Source organism: Lissotriton helveticus, chromosome 12 (assembly GCF_964261635.1).
Source record: "Lissotriton helveticus chromosome 12, aLisHel1.1, whole genome shotgun sequence".
NCBI lineage: Eukaryota > Metazoa > Chordata > Amphibia > Caudata > Salamandridae > Lissotriton > Lissotriton helveticus.
This window is the reverse complement of record NC_136073.1, coordinates 660323136-660344016: the sequence shown is the minus strand read 5'-3', so window position 1 is coordinate 660344016 and position 20881 is coordinate 660323136. Positions and strand designations below refer to the sequence as shown.

The window sequence follows — 20881 nt, the reverse complement described above, 5'->3', positions numbered from 1 at the left end:
CAAGGGACCCATGTCTGGGCATACCCTGCCAACTTTGGGAAAACAAAGCAAACACAGGATAATGATGAACGGAGCACTGACATTTTTCAGACACTCACCCTCAGTCGAAAGATCTGGGTTGAATCCATAGTTCTTTTGCTCGCTTCGCCACCCTAGTTTGAACCCAGCCAAATGCCAATCAGTTTTGACCCTGTTCCTCATGGGAACAGTCCAGCCCAAACTGCCAAGCCAGGTCCTCCCTAGACCGGCAAGAAGCAACCTGGGACTGGTTTTGGGTTATCAGCCAGGCTAGCTTGAATCCTGTGGCACAGTGAGCAAGGGACCCACAACTGGGCATACCCATCCCACTTTGGGCGAAAAGTGCTGCTCAAACAAATTATGGACAGAATGCTGAATAAATCATACATTCACCCCCAGTCAAGAGATCTGGGTTAAATCCATTGGTCTTTGCTAACTATGCCACCCCAGTTTGGAGAACCTGGCTTGGCAGTTTGGGCTGGACTGTTCCCATGAGAAACAGGGTCAAGACTGATTTGCATATGTCTGGGTCCAAACTGGGGTGGCATGGTGAGCAAAAGAATGATAGATTTAACGCAGATCTCTTGACTGGGTGTGAATGTTTGATTTGCTCAGCATTCCATCCATCATCTGCGTTTCTTTTCCTTTCTCACCCTAAGTGTACCGAGTATGCCCAGAGTGGGTCCCGGGCTCACTGTACCACTGGATTCAAGCTAGCCTGGCTGTTGAGGAGTGATACCCCGAAACCGGTCCCAGGATGCTTGTTTCCAGTTCAGGTAGGACCTTGTTAGTAGTTCGGGTTGGACTGTTCCCATGAGGAACAGGGTCAAGACTGATTTGCATATGGCTGGGTCTAAACTGGACTGACATGGTGAGCAAAAGAACAATGGATTTAACCCAGATCTCTTGACTAAAGGGTGAATGTTTGATTTGCTCTGCATTCCGTCCATCATCTGTGTTTCTTTTGTTCACTATAAATAGGCTGTCTGACAACATGCTCTCTCGCGCTCTCTCTCTCTCTCTCGCTCTCTCTTTCTGTCTGCTGTGGTGATGACTGGGGGACTGGTGTCCAGTCTTGGGTCACAGGACCAATTGGTTTTACACTAACTATGCTGCTCTCTCCGGCTATGCTGTCTGAGTATCATGCTCTCCACTATTCACTTATGTTCGTTTGCATTTGGATTTTAGCTGCTGAGCTACCGCATTCAACCCTGGGTACCAGAGAGTGCGTGCTTTCACCTCTCCCCTTGCATGCAGTAACTCTGACAGTGGGCTAGTGAGGGTGAATTTGTGCAGTTCCCCATCTTGCGAGTGGAGACTCCTCCGCAAGGGGGCAAATACTTCATCCCATGAGTAGCATAGAGGTGGGCATTCCCATATGGGACCCTTCTAGGTTAGTACAGCAGGAGGCATTGCTCCCCAGGTTAGGGTTGTAGCAGGTATTGCTCCCCAGGTTAGGGTTGTAGCAGGTATTGCTCCCTGTTATAGGGTTGTAGCAGGTATTGCTCCCCGGGTTAGGGTTGTAGCAGGTATTGCTCCCCGTTTTAGGGTTGTAGCAGGTATTGCTCCCCAGGTTAGGGTCGTAGCAGGTATTGCTCCAGTTTTAAGGTTGTTGCTGGTATTGCTCCCTGGGTCAAGGGTCATAGCGATGGTCACTACCCTTGGTTGGCACAGGTGTTAAGTGCTGAACGATATTGTTGGGGTGGTAGCAGGCAGTGCTCCTTCTTTGTTGCAACAAGGAAATAGACACTGGCCGGTGAATTCTGTTAACCCTGGTGTCAGTGCTGGCAGCCCAACTTCAGTGTAGCCAGAGGGCGGTCGGCTCTGATACACTGCCTCCTGCTGGACACCAGGGGAGGTCTCCAGATGTGAATCGGTGCCCACCTACTCACAACAGATATTGTATTCTCTGCATTTATTTTAGGTATTGTTATTTCTGATGTGCTTTTTTATTGTTACATGGTGTTTTCAGATCAATTGAGACACATTGCATTTTGCAATTGACTTTTTATATGCTGCTGGATCTGAAATGAGTGATTACCAACCGCCTCCGAACAAATGTTATTATAAAATGTCACAATGCTATGTGAATACACAATGACAGACTGCCCAACAGACCGCCTGGCGTTTACTGTGTATTGTACGTTACCCTACGCCTGTGTTGTACTACTCATCACACTTGACATCCCCATTGTTCTTCTGCTGTTCCCACTATTTCTCTCCTGAGACTAAACCCTTGGGTATAGTGCACTATAGAACACAGTGCAGGGATAGCATTCCTCTAGTTTGTATTTAATGTGTATGGACGGATTGTATGCAAAGTTCCCCACTACCGGACTAAAACCCTGAATGGTACTCTACAAGGGGATTCAAATACTGTCTTCTTTCTCAATTTTCTGTCTTCTTTCCTCCGGCTGTATAAGGAGGGCAGTACCAGCACCTTTAGCCTATTTTCTATATCTTTCTCACTTGTGAATGCCCTATGGTGAACTCGTAGAAACCGACCTGGCGTTTTACCATTGTGTATCCCTCTCTGCTTTAATGAACAGACGTAGCTGGCTGAAGGAAGGCCGGGTGTGAAACTGAATGTGTTGTTTGTTCTCCTTTGCCTACTCCTTTTGTCTACGTACTTCCTTTTGTGTCACTGTAATGAAGTATGTCTGAAAGTTTGTAGCTGCTATCATGTCATGTCATGTCATGATGTCATGGTAAGTCCACTGAGACAGAAGAGGATTGAACAGTAGTCACCCAGCCCAACATAACATGTCATGCTGTCAGATAGCTCCTGTATTAGATGGTGGGATAGAGGAGAAGGAATGCGATGTCATCCCTTAATACATCTCTCCCCTCCTGTATTCACAGTCCCCTTTTTCCACCTGGCCGCTTAATTTGTAAAAAATGAAGTGCAGGGGCTGAAAATGCTGCCAAGGAGGCTGAAGCCCACTTCTACCTCCGGTGTACCCATCTTTCAACACCCGCACTGCCTCAGTCTCTATCCTGTAACCATGCTCTGCTGTCTGTCCCCTAAGACATGCGTTTTACTTCTTTACCTACACCGACAGATGAGTGCAAAAACAAAATGTACACCAAATGAAAATGCTTTTTTTGAACATATTAATCAGTGCGGTCTGACTAGGTTTGTTGCAGGTCAGGAGGCTGCTTGAGCACAGCAGGTCATGTCACTGCTAGTTTTGCCTGTAATTAGCATGCTTGGAGGCAGCGCACAGAAACTCCAGGTGACTCCATAGTGCACAAAAGCTGTGGTGGGCCACCGCCACATCAAGCAAGTTGAGGATAGAAGCAATGCAGGGATGCAGGCCCCCACTACAATTAGTCAATGGGAGGCTTAGTCTTAGGCAGTGGCAGGGAACAGTAGACTCCAGGAATAAAATGCAAGCCATTCGTTAATGATGACTTCTTGGATTCATGACAGGCTTGACGACATCATCACTAAAGTGATGATACACAATCATGCCTGCCGGAACAGATGTATGCCTGCCTATGAAAACATACCAGCCCGTCACCATGCAAGGTATGTGGTTCTTTTATTTTAAATTTGGCAATTAATATTGAGTCCACCACCTGCAGGACCAGAAATCGTAGCCCCGGCCCTGTGAAAGAAGTGCTGGTGCTGAGCACCTGAAAGCACCTGCTCAAATTAAGCACTGGAGAAAGGGGAAACAGCAGGCAGCCTCTTTAAGACGGAGCTGAGGGCGGACGTCAGGGACTACAACACGATTCAAGAAGGTGGGGCGGACAGCGCGTTGGGTCGGTCGGTGGCTGTATCAGCTGTGTGCGCAGGCCCGGACTGGCCGTTGCGGGCACCGGGAAATCCCCTGGTGCGCCACAAAGGTGGGGGCCGTTTTTGTTACAGGGCCGTTTTTGCAGCATAGCTGCAAAATCGTCCCTGTAACAAAATCGGCCGAAAACCGGCCCCGGCAAAGAGCCCGGTTGCACCCCCAGGGGGCTGGCCGAGTTTGCTAGGGTTTGCCGGTTTTGGTTCTCAGTCCGGCCCTGTGTGTGCGGGACGGAATCACAAAAGGAAGAAACAAGCAAGAAAGACCAAACAAAAGAAGAAGACCCAACAGCCCTTGAGAAGGTAGAACTGGAGCCCAGGAAAGGTCGCAGCCTGATGGCAAGCGGAACGCCCGCACCCGTAGGAGAAAAAAAAGCCGAAGCAGAGAGAGACCAGACTGCAACCGCGGAATCACCACGCCACGGCCCTAGAGGGACGTGGCTCTTCCAGGTGCATGGACGTTTATGGGCATTTGGAAAGGGGCTGAGACACAGAGGGACGTGAGAGGAGGTTGAGGGGTAAAAGGGACGGCAAAAAGAAAAATGAAAATTAGTGAGAAGGAAGAAAATCCAAAAGGAGCAGACTTTCTTTATATTCTTTTTTTGATTGCTCCAAACCCCACCCCTTCCCTTCACGTTTTTCGTAACTGTCATTTATCCCTCACACCTTCCCCCCTAAGTAAAGTACAAATAAAGACACTTACCTGAGCCTTTGTCCTTCTGTGCGAGGGACAACAGCGAACTAGGCTCAACAGCAGGATCAGAAGTGAAAGACCCTGTAAGAAGAGGAACACAAGAAAGAGACGAACAATTATTGTGATTTCCTGTGCTGTCAATAATAAAGCACATTCAAAATCAAGTACTGAGTACAGTGAGCCTTTCCTTGACCACGCTACTTCTACACAGTGTTACAAAATTGGTGGAGCATGCGGGCATCAGTCCATTAGTCCGAGATAATGGAAAGCCTAATACAACAATTGATTTGTGGTCAGGAAAAATTGGAATGGGCCAACGAGAGACAGATGACCACGGCCCAAGAGGACAGAGAGATGTTCAAGGCATCGCTCACCCAGCAGGTTGAATGCATACAAAAGGTTGCTGGAAGTCAAACGCATGTGCCCATGAGCCCACAGAGCCACCAAGGGGTACATGTAGGGCACCCTCATATAACCCTCTAGAAGTATCAACCGGGGAGGACCTAGATGCCTTCTTTATGGACTTTGAAAGAGCTGCCCAAGCCTACGGATGGCCAGAGGGGAAATGGCCTTTCTTTTTAGCCCTGTTGCTGACGGGGGAGGCCCAAGCTGCATACCAATTGGCTAATTCCACAAGAAACACTCCCTTTAAGGACGTCAAGACCATCATACTAGACCACTTGGGAATAGATCCTTTGGCATACCGGGCAAGATTCAGGAAGGAACGAGGTAACCCTGGGGATACCCCTAAGACATTATTTTTTAAGTTAAAGGAGGCAGCGGATAAATGGTTAAGACCCCAAGAGAATAGCAAGGAACAAATAATGGCTCTCATTTATCTGGAGCAGTTCCTTGAGGCCTTATCAACACCTACTCAAAGGTGGTTACGTCAACAGCCACATCTCTCTGTGGACCATGCCATAGAGATGGCCGCATCCTTTGCTCTGGCCCAACCAAAGACACTAGCTTTTGAACCCGATAGGTTCACACGATATGCCACAGGACGCATACGAATGATAAGAAAACCCTTAGGCCATCCCAGGAGTCTCTGAAAGACAAGCCCTCTAAAAGTGATGCTGTTTGTAAAGGATACACGAAGATTCTGCAGGAGCGTCAGGAATCCGAAGTTCAATCCACAGCCTTCCCCTGCTGCCTTCCCACTCTATCAAGCACTAGAGCACAGGAGGCAAGCCAGGGGAAAACAGGGAAACAAAACAAGGAAAGGTTGGGGTAACAAGTGGGTGTTGAGGGTCTTCAGACTGGTCGTCTCAACCTTCGTGTGGACTTGGTAATCAGGAGAGACTGCAATGCAAAGAGTTATATTCTTCAATCTGAAGAGGACAATCACATTCCCAAGTATATGACATAACCTTACATACCTAGATGTTTGTATGTTGCTGTCCCTGAATGAATATGGGAAAACCTCTGGAAAGGGATATAACTGGAGCTGCAGTGAAGAAGACAATACCCTTATAAGTCTACGGACCCAATGTATACTTGTGTAGTGAGTGACTAACAATATATCCTGCTCACTCTGCTCTTTTGTCTTAACAGCCTCGAAGCACACCCCAAAAGATACTCTGATTACAAGCATTCGATTGTTAGTATTCTTGATGGTGAGAACAACATCTATAATGATCAAAACAAGGAGTCAAAACCAAAATACAGTATCACTTATAACAATATAATATGCAGCGCGGGAATGCGCTGTTACCGTATTTCTGGAACATGTATCTGTATCCCACTCCTCACTGGTCCACGCAAGAAATCAAGTCCAAAGGAGGTGATAAAACACCAGAACTGAATAACCCCAATGTGAATTAGGTAAGAGCAGGGAAAAGGAAAAGACCTAACTAACTAAGTTCAGCTCACCGGTAAACAACCCAGCCGCCAGCGGAGCAAAACCCGGCTGGCAGCGGAGCAACCCGGTGAGGCAAGACAAAGGGAGGGAGAGTGTGTGCCCGGCCCGTCAGCGGAGCCAAACCCGGCTGACAAGCGGAGCGGAACACAAATGAGGCCAAAAGCAGAGGGAGGATGCCCGGCTCGTCAGCGGAGCAAAGCCCGGCTGACAAGCGGAGCTGCAATGAGGCAGAGGGTAAGGAAAGGAAATCTCGCCGGATGGCGGAGTTAAACCCGGCCGCCGGGCGAGACAATAGAATACTGCAAAGCAGCCTAAATGAGAAGCGACACTGGACGTGTCGAATGCACACAAGCGCGGTGGAGAGGCACTGTGCATATGAGAGCGACGGCCGGGACAGGCTCAGAACGAACCAACAGAGCCGAGGAACTCTCACAACGGACAAACACCAAGACGAAGAGAAACCGGAAGTCAGGCACAGGAAGTCAGGCACAGGAACGAACCCAACGGAGCTAGACGCAAGAACGTGAAGCGTCGCTCCCTGGGTTAAGGACACCTATATAGTGCATGTTTAAAGGGCTAGCGCACTAGGAGGGGGCTTGGGGCATGACACTGTTCTATTCAAGGGACCACAATTCTATGAGTGCGGGGAATAGGGTCATATAGCCAGAATATGTCCCTAAAAGAAGTCAACGGAAGAGCCGATGGATGTCAGTTGTATACCCAAAACCATCCTCTACACGGAAGAAATGGGTTCCGGCTTCTATGTAAGTCTCATACTCAATGGAAAGAATGTAACTGCTTTATTGGATTCGGGTTGTAGGCAGTCCGTTGTTCAGAGCACGTCGGTGAAAGACTTTCAGATCTGCCTGGAGAAAAAGACCCCCATCCGCTGTGTTCATGGGGACATCAGAATATATCCAATAGCCGAAGCCCCCGTCAAGCTACCCAATGCCAATTCTCTTCTAGTTAGGGTGAGAGTGTTGGACAACTTGCCTGAACAACTCATTTTGGGCACAGACAACGCAGAATTCATCTCCTTACTTAAAAAAACACTGAGGGAGACTCCTACACCCCCTAATACTCTGCTCACACAATCCCCCTGACTTTCAGACCAGTCATTTTAATATGCTCAGACCCAACCCTCTAGAAAGCCTGGCAACAAGCCAAGAACCCAGCAATACCACCCTCGTTCCCCTCATTCATTGTCAAAAAGGATCTATTATACCGGATAGGAAAACAAGACGAACCTCCACAGCTAGCGGTTCCCCAGAGATTCTGTGAACAAATATTATTTTTTGCCCATTCACACCTCCTAGCAGGTCATAGTGGGCCGGAAAAAACAACTCAGATCGTGTTGAGATATTTTTATTGGCCCAGGATATACGCTAATGTAGACAAATACTGCAGGGAGTGTGAAATATGTTAGAAGAAGAACCCCTATAGACCCCCTCCTGTCCCCTTGCAACGCCTACAAATTATCGATAACCCTTTTGAGAGGATAAGTATGGACTTAGTAGGTCCTCTCCCAAAATCAAAAAAAGGATATATCTATATACTGGTTATTGTCAACTATGCAACCCGATACCCGGAAGCTTTTCCCCTGCGAACACCAAACACGAAAAACATTAGCGAAAAACTGCTCGAATTGTTTTTGAGGGTAGAGTTTCCCCGAGAGATTTTGACAGACCAGGGTACCCCCTTTATCTCTCGTTTATTGAAACAAGTTTGTAAAACCTTGAATATTACTCAAATTAGAACCTCAGCCTATCACCCTCAAATGGATGGTCTGTGTGAGCGATACAATACCACCTTAAATTTAACCTTGAAAAAAATGTTAACCACTGAGGGGAGAGAGTGGGATATTGTAGAGATGAGGCTGAGACAGGAACTGCAGTTAGTAAGTTTATTCAAGAGAGAAGAGAGAAGAGAGCCGTCCAGCATGAAGGACAGGAAGGGCAGCTGCAACTGCCAAACAGGGAACACAGGAGGAGAATGCACAGTACATGAAGAACCCACTGGTGACATAGTGGGGTTCCAACAAGTATTGCGTAATGACAAGTATTGCATAATACAGATCACCACACACCTCCCCCCTTTCTTAAAAAAAACAAGATAAAGCTACAATAAATGGTAAATCATACATAGTCGCGAAATCTGTTGGGTTTAACAATCAATCTGGTGCTTTTCTTTAAACCATTGTCAACTTGGATATTGGGGGTAGGAACAGTTGCACGAGAAGCACGAGAGGGATCTCTGGCAACGCGGGAGGTGCTCCACCAATTTCCATTTGACAATTTGACAGCATTTTTGCGAACTTCCACAACTTGTTGGGAATCAAGGAACTTTGAAAGACCTTTTTTAACAGTGACAGGGTTCTTAATCTTAACCCAGTCACCAGCATGAATACTATGAAAAGACCTCTTAACATGTTCCATGTCACAAGGAAGAGAACTGGAAGATTTCTTGTTGGCACAATCCCATGCCAGTTCCAAGTCACAACCTTTGTGGAGACTTTTAACCATCCAAAAGGGAAAAGCTTGGGAAGAAGCTTTCCTTCCTCTCATCAACTCAAAGGGGGAGAAGCCAGTAGCAACATGAGGGGAAATTCTATAAGACCATACAAGATCTTTTACAGCTTGGAAAATACAGCTATTGGAATTGAAGGCGGCCTGCACACATTCAACAATAACTCTATTGAACCTCTCGGTTTTCCCATTGCTTTGGGGGTGATACAAGGGAGTTCTAGTGTGTTTGATGCAACAGTTGTTCAAAAAGACACTCATTTCTATGGAAGTAAACTGAACCCCATTGTCGGTAAGGATTTCTTCTGGACAACCCTCCCTCAGAAAAATTTTAGTCAGGCAATCTATAACACTCTTTGAATTGGGGATGTTGATAGGTTCAACCTCAACCCACCTGGAGAGATGATCGACGAGGACCAAGAAATACTTGGAAGTGTTGGGAAGGACATGGAATGGACCCAGGAAATCCAGGCCAATTTTTTGCCAAGCTCTGCTGGGTGGGGGAACAACAGAATCACAAACACCTTCCAAAACTAGGACTTTGTCGCTGGTGTTACAGCGTGTGCAAAGTTTGACAGCATCTACAATTTGATTATCCATTCTTGGCCACCAGAAATTTGACCTGACATTTCTTTTGGTGATAGTGGCACCCAGATGACCAGAATGAGCATCGGCAATAATTTTATCTCGGTAAACAGAGGGAGGAATGAATTTATTGCCCCTAACAATTTTGCCACTTTCTAAGGAAAGTTCGGAATTGATTTTCCAATAAATTTGAAGCTCAGGGGAAAGGGATTTTTCTTTGGGCCAACCTTTCTGTATGAAAGAGACAACATCCTTAAGTACGGTATCATTCTCAACAGCATTAACCCAATCATTCTCAGCAAAGGAAATGGAAATTTGTGAAATGTTGGCCACAAAACACTCTTCAATATCTGTTTCCCACTCATTTTCGTTAGGTTCTTGTATGGGTAACCTGGAAAGACAGTCAGCACGTTTGTTTTTGCTCCCAGGAATGTAAACAACTTTGAAGTTGTATTCCAAAAGTTTAGTGGAGAGTCTAGCCAATCGTGCGGTTGTGTGCTTGATATTTCTGCCGGAAAGGATGTCGACAAGAGGTCGGTGGTCGGTTTGAAGAACAAATGGTCTGCCCCATAAGTAAGATTTAAACTTTTCAACACTCCATGCGCAGGCCAGCAGTTCTTTTTCAATAACAGAATATTTGCGCTCGACAGGACGAAGAGTCCTGGAGGCAAACCCCACAGTAAATTCTTTACCAAAGGCTAGTTGTGAAAGAACAGCTCCTAGGCCATACTCACAGGCATCAACAGTAACAAAGGTTTCTCTGTTGCCATTGAAGGGCTGAAGAGCAGGAGCTTTGGTGATGTGTTCTTTGATGAGCTGGAAACCTTTCTCACACTCATCAGACCAGCTGAAGGTGGCACCTTTTTTGAGTAAAAGTCTAAAACATTCAGTGGTTTTGGCGTAGTCTCTCATGAATTTGGAGTAGAACTCACAGAGACCGAGGAAGGACAGGAGCTGCTCTTTGTTAGAGGGAGCAGGGGCGTCAATGATACTCTTTACTAGACCTGGTCTGGGCTTAATACCACATTCTGAGATGGTATGACCAAGGTATTCTACTTCTCTAGTTTTGAACACACATTTACTCTTTTGTAGGGTGACACCTCTTTTTTCCAAGATGTTGAAAACTTGGTCAATGACTAGATTATGTTCGTGTTCAGTTTGGGTGAAGATGAGGATGTCATCCTGAAAGACGACAACATTAGAGAGTTCCTCAAACATTTCAGACATAATGCGCTGAAAAACAGCGGCGGCAGACGCCAACCCAAAGGGGAGGCGACGAAACTGAAAAACTCCATCAGGAGTTACAAAAGCGGTGAGATGTCGAGAGAGTGGGTGTAATTCAATTTGGTGGTAAGCCGCCTTTAAATCAAGTTTAGAGAACCAAGTAGACAAGCCTACTTTAGCTATCAGATCCTCAATGCGAGGGAGGGGAAAACCATCGACCCAGATAGTTTCATTGAGACTGCGTAAGTCCACACACATCCTAAGATCGCCAGACCTTTTTCTGGTAAGAACGATGGGAGAAAGCCATAATGTAGACTCTACCTTTTCAATGATTTCTTGTTCGCATAGCAACTTAAGATGTTTGGACAAATCTTCTCTGATACTGAGGGGAACGTTTCTTAGCTTGTGTTTGATTGGAGAAACACCATCTTTGACCTTGATAAAGTGTTGGAAGTTGGTGATCTTACCTAAGCGATCTTCAAAAAATTTTTTATATTTGTGCTCCCAAAATTCACTATTGAAAATGTTGCAGATGGGGGAAGATGCAGGAGAAGAAAGATTGCACCCTTCAATGAATACAGGATTGGGTAGGCCAGGTTTAATGGTGACACCAAATTCTGCCTGATGTATAAGTCCTAGAACATTGATACCACGTTTGGCAACATAGACTTTCCCCTTAATGGACTTGCCAAAAATGGAAATTTCAGCTAAAAAATAACCTAAAAGGTTGATTCTGCTTCCTTTAAAGGCCACTGAAAGGACATCAGGAGGAAGTAGACATTTATTTTGCCAAAAATGGGAATACTTATCATAGGAAATAATGGTGATGCGAGCACCGGTGTCTACCAGTAGTGAGATATGGTGACAGTCAATGGTGGCATCCACTTCAGGATCAGGGACGAGAAAGGTACGGCTGATGGTGTCATTATCTTTTACTACAACAACATATTCCTGATTGGTTACATCACATTCAGAATGTTCGGTAGGGAACTCAAGGGAATTGGAGTTTTGGAAGGAATCATTTTCACACATGACGCTGCGTACATCACCTCTTCTTCCTCTCATGCAGACCCTAGAAAAATGACCATTCTTCCCACATTGGGTGCATTGTTGATTGGCAGCAGGACAATTTTTAAAGTTGGAAGTATGATAAGAAGAACCACATCTATAACAGAAAGTACTTTGATTAAATTGTCTATTAGGAGTGAAGGGTCTTCTAAAACTGGTGTTTCCCATTCTTTTGAAATAGCCACGAGAGTCATGAGGAGTTGAAATAGGGGGCTTGATGGAAAAGGGCACCTTGGTGGAAACAGCACTAGAAATGGAGGTATTGGAAAGAGAAACTTCCAATTGTTTGGAATCTTCTAAAGATGTTTCGATACTTTTGGCTATATCGATTGCTTTATCAAGAGAGGGATCTTTGCAGGACAAAAGTTTCCCTTGGATTTGTTTGCAGGAGCAATGAGCAACAAGCTGGTCTCTGATAAGTTGAGAAGTGAAATTGTCAAATTCGCATTTAGACGCAAGAATTTTTAAGGCTGTAACAAAAGTGTCAATGCTTTCTTCAGGTTTCTGAGCTCTAGTGAAAAATTTGTAACGGTGTACAACCATGTTTTTAGTTTTAACAAAATACTTATCTAACTTAGCTATGGCTATTTCAAATTCGTCGGGAGTTTCGCCAGTAGGTGGAACATAGACCGGTAGATGGTCAAAAACATTTTGCCCCTCAACGCCAAGATGATAATACATTAAACTTTTTTTTCTTTCTGCGCGGTATCTAAGACCATCAATTGCTCCTAAATAGGCCATAAAGGATCTCAACCAAAGTTTCCATTCTAGAGGAGGATCTCCAGGAGTCTGAAGAAAGGGTGCAGGAGGAGATACATTTTGCATTGCGAGATCTTCTATTTTACCTTTAGGTTGAAGGAATAAAATACAAAGAGGAACAATAAAACAACAGTAGAGAGAAAAAGAAGAAAAAAAAATTTTGTTGTAAATATGGTAGTTCAGAAGCGTGCAGTAACTGTGCACTTCAGCATGTAGATGAAATACGTGTGGCAGCTGTGCACGTCAGCGTGTAGATGAAATACGTGCGGTAGCTGTGCACGTCAGCGTGTTGGTGAAATACGTGCGGTAGCTGTGCACGTCAGCGTGTAGATAAAATGCCTGCAGTAGCTGTGCGCATCAGCGTGTGGATAATAAATGTTTTGGTGTGCAGATGCTGAAAATATGTTCAGGTCATGAAATAGGCAGTGCACACCAGCGTGAGAAAGTTGGTTAACTTCTTTGTAGAATGGTTGAGCTGTGTACTTGAATTGCGCACGTTAGCGTAGAAAAATATTTAAAGCTGTGCACATCAGCGTGTCAAGAGTTGTGTGCATCGGTTGTGCGATGAGACAAAGATGATGGAGATAAGAATTGAACACGAAGCCCTTGTGACGTAACTGGCACAAAAAGCGTCTTGCCGGTTTCTAGGGAGACGCTGATATTCTGTCTTGCGTGCTGGTGCAGAACGAACGTGCAGTTCTGGTTGCTGGGGAAACCAAATGCGCGTTGTCAAGGGGCGTCTCGCAGGTCGCGTGCTAGTGCTGAATGGACGAGAAGTTCCACAACGTCATCATTCAGTGGCGGAGCTTGAGAGTGAAAGAACAAGCGGCGAGGGCGAACGCAGTGTCGGGCAAAGGCACAGACAGCACTCGGAGGTGGTAGGAAAGGAGTCGGAAGGCACAGGCACTGAGGCAGACAACGGAGGTAACGGGGAAAAGTCACACGTAGTGCTGGGAGGCGTGTCGATGGTGCGAGGCAGTTGAACAGTGAGTGATGAAGTGCGCTAGGCAGGTTTGGTTGGAGCGCAGGATGAGGCAAAAGTAGAAGTAAGTTGGGTGGCTGCGACGGCTCTCTAGGATGGCGGGTGAGAGTAATATGGAAAAAAGTACTCACAATGAAGTAGATTGTAGATGTGGGGAAAATTCAGGAGTTCAAACCGTTTCGTTTGAAGATGATCTGTGAGTGGATCCAACAGCTGAGGAACAGCTGACCATCCTCGTCGTCAGTGTAGAGATGAGGCTGAGACAGGAACTGCAGTTAGTAAGTTTATTCAAGAGAGAAGAGAGCCGTCCAGCATGAAGGACAGGAAGGGCAGCTGCAACTGCCAAACAGGGAACACAGGAGGAGAATGCACAGTACATGAAGAACCCACTGGTGACATAGTGGGGTTCCAACAAGTATTGCGTAATGACAAGTATTGCATAATACAGATCACCACAGATATGTTGCTACCCATCGCACACTTTGTTATTAGAAGTCAGGTTCAGAGAAGCTTAGGTTGTTCTCCCTTTGAACTTCTTTATGGGAGACAACCACGAACCTTACTAGAAATGACAAGAGAAGCGTGGGATCAAGAGAAAGAAGAAGATAAACAAAACCTTCTAGAATATACCCAGAACCTAAGAAAGCGCATACAGAAACTGAGAGACTTTGCTCACGACAACTTAGAAAAGGCCCCAAGAGGCCAGCAGTTGTCTTACAACAAAGGGAAGAGATGGCACGAGAGACAGGCCCATGAGTGGGTGCTCTTACTTCTGCCTTCCTCTATATCCCATAAACAGGCAGAATGGAAGGGACCATATGAAATTATTGAAACAATAGGCCTCTCTACTTACTGGCTACGCCTCTCCTCAACCAAAACACAGATATACCATATCAACCTAATAAAGAAATGGTTGCCATCCCTTCCAAAAGATACCCACTTTGTTTTGTCTGACCACAAGCCTGTTCCTTCAACGGTGACTCAATTATCCATAAATGAACATCTAACAGAGGAACAAAAGGTGTCCCTTCAGGCCCTCCTAGAGTCCTTCTCCCCCATCTTTTCCGATCTTCCAGGAAAAACCTCAATAGTCGAACATGCTATTGTTACCCCACCAAACAAAGTAATAAAACAATGCCCCTACAGGATACCAGCCGCTAGGAGAGTGGCAGTTGCTGCTGAGCTAGAGAACATGTTACACCTGGGAGTCATAAAATCCTCCAGCAGTAACTGGTCTTCCCCCATTGTCATAGTTCCGAAACCGGTTCCATTTGTTTCTGTATTTATTTCCGAGTGATCAATGCTATCTCGAAATTTGACTCATACCCCTTAGCAAGAGTCGATGAGCTCATCGCGAAATTAGGCGAAGCCCGATATATAACCACACTTGATCTAACGAAAGGCTATTGGCAGGTACCGCTTATTATTATTATTATTGTATTTAAACTTGTATGGTGCAACAGCTACCCGGAGGTTTCCAGGCGCCTATGGACACATGCTAAGAAGAGGAGTAGTCAATGGAGCTTACTGGTTGAATAATCATGTCTTGATGCCTTTCCGAAATCTGACATAGTTATGCTCATGGCAGAGTAAGAGTGGTAATGAATTCCACAATGCAGGGGCCAATTGAGCAAAAGAACGACCACCCATCCGAGCCCGTTTGAATCTAGCGGTCACAAATTTAGCCTGCTTGGACGAGCCTAGGTGACAAGTGGGGATGTATTGTTTAACCAAAGCACTAAGATAGCTGGGAGCCTTCCCGGCGTTGATTCTGTGAATGAAGCAGAGTGCTTTAAATTTGGAGAGATTTTCGATCTTTAGCCAATGTAAGTCGCGAAGGGACCTAGTGATGGGGGTCATTCTAGGAAGCCGGTATTGGAGTCTGGCTGCAGCGGTTTGGACCACTTGCAGCCTGCGAATGACATCCTTGTTGGCCCCTAGGTATAAGACATTCCCATAGTCCAATCTTGACACAATCAAGGCTTGGACCACCGTCTTTTGAGCTCTATCCGGCAGCATCCATAGAATATTTCTCAGCAATTTCAAAATGGCAAAGCATATTGAAGTGGTCTTAACTGCTTGTTGTCGCATAGACAGTTGGTCGTCAATAATGATGCCCAAGTTGCGAACACATTGCGATGGTTGAAGAAGGGGACCCATTTGGTGTGGCCAGTGCTGTGGGCCCCAAAGATCTTTACTACCGCCAAGGATGAGAAGCTCCGATTTTCCTTCATTCAACTTCAGTTTATTGGAATGCATCCATTAGGCAATATTTTGAAGGCCTATTTGAAGAGAGAACACCTTAGGCTTATCGTCTGTAGATAGAGAGAAGACAAGTTGTGTGTCATCTGCATAAGAATATATTGTAAGCCCAGCTTCTTCTGCTATGGCTGCCAGGGGACTAATGTAAATGTTAAAAAGCAATGGGCTTAAAATAGATCACTGAGGCACTCTGTGGAGGGAGACATGAGAACTAGAGTTATTAGTCTTTGAAAAAACCTGGAATGTGCGATTAGAAGGAAAACTCTCAAACCATTTCAGGGCAGCACCACTGACACCCTTAGATCTTTAAGTTTGAACAAGGGTCTCATGGGGGGACCTTTGCAGAAGTTGTTCGCACTCACCCTTGGGCACTGCTGTTGCTTGCTGCTTGCTGCTGCTGGGGCTGGGCTCCTGACGCCGTTAGTGATCCCCGTCGACGGCGCCATCTACCACCTCGGCTGCCGCGGGGAGGAACTACGGTTCCCAGCATCCCTAGCGGCCGGACACCACCACCACTTCCTGTCCCGCGCACCAGGAGGTGCTCAAAATCGTCGCGGACGCGCGCGGACGGCGTCGGGCGGAGCCCGGGCAGAGGGCGGGCCGTCTAAGGCCGTCCAAGGACGATCAGGGACGGGACGGGCCACGTCCTTAACATCATGGGTAAGAGAAAATTGGTTACTCCTGTGACGGAAGAAGCTAAGGCTAAGGTTCCAAAATATACGACTAGTATTATTACTTATCTGACCTCTAAAGTGGACGAACTATCATCTCAGATAGCTGTTTCCGAACGTGCACTGGGTCTGGAAACCTGTGGAAAAGTAAATTTTGCCATGTTCTGTGTCCCTACGTGTCCCCCATCTTATGTTATGTGTGCATGATTAATATGCATATGTATTCCCCATGTTTGATTAAAGACGCAATTACAGTTGTGTCCATCTCTAGTATGCCAGTTTTCAGTTCTCGTGAAAGCTACGAGTATTAGGCCTATGTAAAGTTACGTTGCCACGTTTCTCAGTGTGCACTTTATTTCATTGAAAAGTCCCCGTTTCTAGGCCTCAAAAGGGCCCGGACACCAGATTCAGCTCCTGTCTCCTGAGCCCTCGCTGAGGAGCGATACAGCCCCCACCTGTATTCCTGACCCTTCACTTACTTCCTGCCTCACAGTGCCCGGCTCAGCCTGGCTCTGCCTGCTAGTCTGCCAAAAGTATGTTATGATTCTAGTTATCAGTCCAGCCCTCCTTCTCTGCATTCCTAAGCTACTGAATCGCATCAATAGTTTCCGTCATCGTCTAGCCTTTACGTCTCCATGTAAGAGAAATACTATATTAATGGTCATTTAATATTCTTCAACACGCACTACATGTAGAATAATGCATGCACCAGTCTTAGAGTCTGTTAGCCTTTACCCCGATAACTTTTAGTTTATATCAACATGTTCTCTAAACATCAGATACTAGATAGTGTTTAGGTACATGTTGCCCTGACTCTCCAGACTTCAGTCTCCTTCTTTAGCACAGAGTTCATAGCCCCCAGCTTCTCCTAGTAACACGTCATTGCCAGCTTGCGCGCACCACTAGGTTAGAGGTCCCGGCTCCTTAGGTAGCCCCCTCCATGTTTCTGCCCCATTTATGACATATTCTGTTACGTTTGCATCACATGTCTATGTATACGCCCTGTTACACCTACTTTCAGCCTTATCTTTCGCGACTGCTATTGACCACACCCACTGCTCCACCTATCGTATGTACTGTAATGCAATTGTTTTAGTATGTATGCTTGTGCACTGTTATTAAATGTTACCCATTCCCTTACGCCGATCCTGCCCCCGGCAGCGCTGCCATCCTATTCCTGTGCAGGTTGTCCTGTTCCTGTCCTTATGCTGTATTAAACCTGCAAACTCCTACTACCTCGAATCTTGACTCTTATTTATTGAGCTATCTGTTATTACTATGTCCAGTCAAAAATAGATCCGGTATTATTTATTTATATACCACATAATGGCGCCCGAATAGGGACTTGCCCTTTCCCCACGCGCCGGTGAAGCCACGTATGCCCCCTGACCCTCTGCAGCCGTGACGGAACCATTTCGTGCACGTGCAGATATTTCTGCTTCAAGTATCCCTCAGGCCCACGGAGGAGACGGAGGTTGCGGTCCAGCATCCAGACGAGGCGGTGGAGGAACGCGGCGAGTCCCGACCAGAGCCCAAGCCGAGAGTCCAAGGTCCGAGGTATCCGGAGGCCCACCCGTAACAGAAGTCCGAAGTGTGTCCGTCCGGCGTCGAAGCAGTCCAGTCCAGTCCGAGGCTTTCCGTTCTTGCTGCCCGGTGAGTACCGTTGCTGGGGTAGTATCTAGACAGGGTCAATCTAATTGACTCTGGTCCGTGGGTTTGGTGGTACACAGACCCAACACGAAGCGTCCACTCCGGTGGATGCGGGTCCTGACGTGTCTCTTTATGAGACCGGTAAGTTTCGTACTGTTTTAGCAGTGCATCTAGTCTCTGTTCTAGTCAGTTCTGCCCTCGAGAAATTCTGTATTCTGTTTCCAGTATTCCAGGTAGTATTTTGTCAGAACTGTTATTTTAAATGTCATTCATGTATTTTAATGTCGTGGTATGAAAGTGGTGTAATTATCGTGTTCATTGTAAATTGTATTGTGTCTAGATTACAGTTCAGTCATGCCTTTGTTTTCCAGACTACGTCAGTTAAGAACTAGAAAAGGTCTGTTAGAAGAAGCAGTTCCTGTCCCGCCTAGGGACAGTCCAGGTCACTTTATGTATCAGAAGCATGGCATAAGTGCCATATTGTATCTAGATTTATGGGTAGAGTACACCAAAGAGTTAGAAGAAAAGTATAGATGGCCCGTATCAGGTACGTGGGATGCCGAGTGCATCATGCGAGTAGAAGAAGCATTATGGAAAAAGAAAGCCAGACAGTCACAGAAAGATGCCATCGAGTTATGGCGCAAAGAATCTCATAAGAGAACTGAAAAAGAAATCAGAAAGTCTGAATTAAGTAGAGAATCCATAGAAAGAGCCCAAGAAAGGGAACTAATCGAGATAGGTGAACGAGTTAAAACCGAACAGTCAGACAGACAGAGGAATGCCCTCATTAAGGGTATGTATCCTCTTCTTGCCGAGGGCTTGCCAAAGGCGACCCCGGAGGCATCCAGCAATTTTCCGCCACCATTAGTTCCGATCAAGTTACGTCACAAACCGACCGCAGCTGATATTTTTATCTCGTCCTATTTGGACGACACAGTCCCAGAATATGCAAATCCTGTTCCGCCAGTTCCTGTAAATCATGTAATCCCTGCTCCTCCAGTCACCGGGGCACCTTTTGCAGTACCTGCTACGGTACCCCCGGTCCAGCCCATAGTACAACTTCCCGCCACATCAGCCACTCTGCCAGCACGAAGAGTATCAGTCGACGATTCTAGTCTAGGGGCCGCAGGAGGAGGTCCTCCTGGTACCCCGCCGCCACACCAACGTGTAACGTTAGTCGAGTTACATGAACGTGCGTTACAGCGTACGCCCAAATATAAGTCCGTTGCAGACATCCGACGAGCTCTTACTGAATGCCGCTATGATCCAGTCACAGGCGATGATAGTACGGTTATATACTCCATACGTGTAAGACGGGTGACCGGGTATTTGGACACCCTACCAGATATGAAAGAAGATCTAGACAGAATATATCGTTTCATCCGTACAGGGGATGATCCAGAAAGTATTGGCGAAGCCATGTCCCAAAGGAAAGCTGAGATCCAGCTCATGATATTAAAGTTTCTGATTAATTGTTTAATAAGGGAACAAGATTATCCGACCAAAGATCCGGCCGAAATGAGAACCCTGACAAGGTGGAGTGATAATATAGCCGAGGGTAAGCACAGAACCATCAGTAGCATAGAGAGTATGTACAAGAAAATTCGTAAGGAAATAATAAGGTTACACGAACACCGTAAAACAGCACAAGTAAGCGAGAAAGAGAATGACTCTCCCACAGAAGAGGTAGAGGACGAGAATACCGCCAGAATAGCGTATGTAGGAAAATCTAGATTTCCAGACCGCCATTTACGCCTAGAACACAAGAAAATCTTTCATCATCCAGCACCAGAACAAGGTTCTCTAGAACAAGTATTTCAAGCTACCGATCACATTTTGAAATCACGAATCGGTTATAGTGAATTAAGTACTATGCATGAACAAGAACTAGCCCGATCAGCAGTCCGATGGATTACTGATTCTACCACTTTTCCAGACGAAATAGTGGCACAAATGTTTCTGAAATTGCCCCCAGCCGAGCAACGACTGGTGGGTATGTATATGATTCAGCACCTCATTACACTGTATGAGGGTCAACATTCTGATCCAGGTCCGTTACATGATGTCCTGAACGAGTTACTCCAGTATAGATGGAAAGGTTTAGGTACCGATTTAATTAGTGTCATTCTAGAACAGCGCCACAAATATAGTATGTTTTTGAACCCGCATTTTGTTCATGTCTCACCTCCAGAAAGTAAACCGTTTTACATAGATAGACAGAATCCGTTACGAGAAGTACACCCAGTCAGGACAGCAGATGGTGAAATGCAACGAGTATTTGTTTACACCCCGATTACAAAGATGGAACTCTTAGAGATGAAGAAATTAATTCCCTGTCACGACAAAGATCCAGCAGGGTTCCACCGAGAATTAAAAGACATGCTCCGTATGGGAGAATATACGTATCCAGATATTATTAAAATGTTAAAAGTCCTGTTGCCCGCAGGGGTATATGAAAAACTCAAGGAAAAAGAATGGGAGGTGGGAGAGAAAAAGATCGATTGGGCAGTTCTAGAAGCTGAAGATAAGATACGAGTACCAGGTACCGGTCTTGGAGAGAAATGTAAAGAATTACCAGAACTGTTAATACAAGTTTTGCCCAGATTGTTAGCCACTAAAAAGGAAGACTGGGATGCAATCTCAGCCTGTAAACAGAAACAAGATGAAGACACTAGTGATTTTTATTCTAGATTTGAAAAATGTTTTATTATAAACAGTGGATTGAAGACGAGTAGCGAGTCATACCCTCATCTTTTTGTTACTAAATTAGTCGAGAATTCAAGTCCACA

At 45.8% G+C, this 20881-nt stretch overlaps 1 long non-coding RNA gene across 1 annotated transcript in view; it reads right to left on the bottom strand.

The window, feature by feature from the left end:
- LOC144799532 (uncharacterized) overlaps positions 1 to 20881 on the bottom strand; it is a 66456-nt gene that overhangs the window by 30015 nt on the left and 15560 nt on the right. The window contains exon 2 of the long non-coding RNA XR_013603830.1: positions 4518 to 4589. This is a non-coding gene — a long non-coding RNA (uncharacterized LOC144799532). The remainder of the gene's footprint in view (positions 1 to 4517; positions 4590 to 20881) is intronic.